The sequence below is a fragment of the Myotis davidii genome, unplaced genomic scaffold, assembly GCF_000327345.1.
Source record: "Myotis davidii unplaced genomic scaffold, ASM32734v1 scaffold60, whole genome shotgun sequence".
NCBI lineage: Eukaryota > Metazoa > Chordata > Mammalia > Chiroptera > Vespertilionidae > Myotis > Myotis davidii.
Genome location: NW_006293007.1, coordinates 1587398 through 1590897, shown reverse-complemented (window position 1 = coordinate 1590897; position 3500 = coordinate 1587398).

Below are 3500 nucleotides of genomic sequence, written 5' to 3'. Positions count from 1 at the left end.
GTTGCTCAGTGGTTGAGCATCGAACCAGGAGGTCACGGTTTGATTCCTGGTCCGGACACAGGCCTGGGTTGGGGGCTCGATTCCAGTGGGGCACATGCAGGAGGCAGCCGACCAATGATTCTCTCTCATCATTGATGTTTCTATCTCTCTCTCTCCCTCTCCCTTCCTCTCTGAAGTCAATAAAAATGTATAAAATAATAAAAATAAAAAAGGAAGTCAATGGCAAGCAAAGCCAGAGGGGGCAGATATGACTACTGGTCACTGATGGAGGGCTGTACTCCGCCCTCTGGCCATGAGGTGTGGCCAGGTGACTGCTTGAGCCAATGAAATGCAGGTAGCAACAAGATCAGTCATTTCCTGGTGGGAACATTTAATTGCCAGTGTGGCATCTCCGCCTGCCTCTTCTGCCTCAAGCCCCGGGGATGCGTGGGGCACATGGGGACACCCAGGGCACTGGGCTGAGCCACTGGGCGGGAGCTGCCCTGGGAGTGCCCAGCCTGCATGGCAGTCCTCTGTTGCTTTAAGCACTGAGATTTGTTGACTACAACCTCCCAGCCCATCCTGGGGGTACAGTCAATAAAACACAAAGGGGCTTCGGTAGACACAGGAGTGTGAATCAGCGGGTGGGTGACAGCGGATGTGTGTCCATGGTTGCCTTCCAAACGCGCCCCACTCAGGGCTGGGGATCGAACCTGAAACCCAGGTACATGCCCTTGACCAGGAATCGAACCTACAACCAACCCTTCAGCGTGTGGGCCGATGCTCTATCCACTGAACCACACCAGTCAGGGCCCACAGCTTCTAACCCAGTGGTTCTCAACCTTCCTAATGCCGCGACCCTTTAATACAGTTCCTCATGTTGTGGTGACCCCCAATTTCATCGTTACAAATTGAACATAATTAAAGCATAGTGATTAATCACAAAAACAATATGTAATCATATATGTGTTTTCCCATGGTCTTAGGCAACCCCGGTGAAAGGGGTCATTCGACCCCCAAAGGGGTCGCGCCCCACAGGTTGAGAACCGCTGTTCTAGCCTGCCTTTCTGGTCAGAGGTGTAAGAGCCTCAGGGTCCTTGGGACACTGGGAAAAGGACTCGGCCACAGGGACTGAGCCACTCGCTGCTCAGAGGCACTCGGACTGTGAGAGGACAGCATACAGCAGGTTCTCTCTGCAGTCCCTCCGCCCCCAGCACTGAAGCCATCCCGGTACCACCTGGAGCCAGAGTCTACACTGGCTCCCGATCGCCCAAGACACGTAACTTGAACCCGATTTTCCCGCCTAGAAAGGGGGCAGCCCTCACCAGCATGAGGGGAGCAACCTGGAAACATGCTGAGGCCCAGAGACCACGCCTGCCTCTCCTGGGAGAGACCCTCCCTCCCCGCGTGTGGCCTAAATAACTAACGGGCTTTCCTTTCCTCTCCCAGGCCAGTCAGTGACTAGAAGGAGAGCGCCTCCTTGCACTCAGGCCGAGGGAGATGCCGTGGGAGCCAAGCAGGGGGGCCTTTAGGGGTCTCCAGAGAGTTTTCAGCCCCCCCCCACCCCGAGTCACTTGGAATCCCTCCAGGAGCTCGGAACACTGGCCCAGGCAGCCGATCCCCACTCTACAAACGGGGTGACTGGTGCCCAGAGTCAGGGGCTGGTGGGAGGTGACAGGAGGAGAGAGAGGGTCACTCTGCTGGCTGAGCATGTGCTCGAGTTAGGGGTGTCCATTCTCACCTCACCCCCCGAGGCAGGGCCAGTGCCCACCCAGCAGAAGCTCAGAGAGGGTCAGTGACTTGCCCAGAGCCCCAGACAGGGAGGGGCAGTGTGGAGACTCGAACCCTGGGCTCTGGGGGACGGCTGAGGGTGCAGCGGCCGCTCTCTGGTGCTGGGAACTGTAAAGTGTCTTTGCTGGAAACGTTCCCAAACACCAGGGGACTGACAGCCCAGAGGCAGGGTTCTCTTCCTGCGGAGCTCTGCGGACGGGAGAGCGGGCGGGGCCAGTCAGAGGCAGGAAAAGACCATCAACAGACCCAGGATGCTTGGAGCCAGCACTTCCGGCCCCCATCCAGGCAGTGCCAACTCAGACACCGTCCCCAGGCCCAGCGAGGGACCGCCAGGGCCCCATCCTACAGATGAGGAAACCAGGCCTCGGAGGGGGAGTGACCGGCCACACCCCACCTCACTGAAGGGCAGAGCCAGGCCAGGACCGGGGCGAGTGTAAGGGCAGCACCTTCCCTGGACGTGTGTGGGGCTGGCAGTTGGGGGTGCAGCTGGGTTTCTGCTATAAATACGATGCTGACTCGGTAACCTTAGCCTGCAGGCTCCCGGCCCAGGCCTGGGGTCACACATCCTGCAGCCGACCGCCACACTGAGCTCTGCTCCGTGGGATGCTCCTGACGCCCTAACAAGGTGCCACGCTTTTTGTGTACCGCCCGCCCCCCCCGCCCACACACACACATTTTGTTATAGGCTCCACGTTATTGGGAGACAATGTCGAGCTGCCATCTCTGAAATGAGGAGGCCTGAGAGCCAAATACGCCTCTGAGACCACCTTCCCCCTTGGGTGAGAGCAGGGCGCCACCCCACCCCCCCAGAAGGGGCACCGAATCTGAGTTCTGCACAAACACGGTCTGTGGAGCTGGGTTCGAATCCCAGCCTTACCGTTCACCAGCGGGGTGACATTGGGCGATGTGTTTGCCTCTCTGAGCTTCGGTTTCCCTGGCTATACTGTGGGGTTCCCGCCATGCCCACTCTGGGGATGGAACGCTGTGTCCAAAACGGCCAGGACACGGACACAGCAGATGATCCGCTCCCTGCATGTGCGCGGCGACTGCAGCTCACTCACTGGTGGAACAACGACACCTACCACTGCTCACAGAAAGCCTGGCAATATTTGAACAGCTTTCCATGCTTTCAGTCCCTTAATCCTCCCTGGAACTTGAGGAGCTAATGTCCCATTATTGTCCCCATTAACAGATGAGGAAACTGAGGCACAGTGCGCTTGAGTAATCTGCCCAAGGTCACTCAGGTGGAGAGCTGAGAATTTTTTGGCTGTTGACACAGGCCCAGGGACTGGCTCCTGGAAATAGGCACCACTATGTCCCAGCAGCCTCCTCGGCCCTATGGCTTCTGCTTTCCCCCCCACACACACACACACACACACACAGCCCTGTACCCGGGCGCTGTCCTTACACCTACCAACCAGGTCCTACCACAAGCCCCACACAGCGGAGACCAAAGGCCATCACACAGCATTTTACAGGCGGACGGGCCCCTGCTCAGCCAGGGCAGGCAGAGCCAGGACGGTGCCCGCAGGCCCCCAACCCAGGTGACCCTCTTCTAAAACGGTGAAGGGGCACGCAGGCTGCCTCCCCCAGCCTCCTGGACACACAGGCACCGTCAGACACATGCGCGCACACAAACACACACGCTCAGGGCTCCGTCCACAGCCTGGCCGGCTAAATATTATCCCGGCCTCTTCCTGAAATACACATGTCCAGGGGCGGCTTTACAA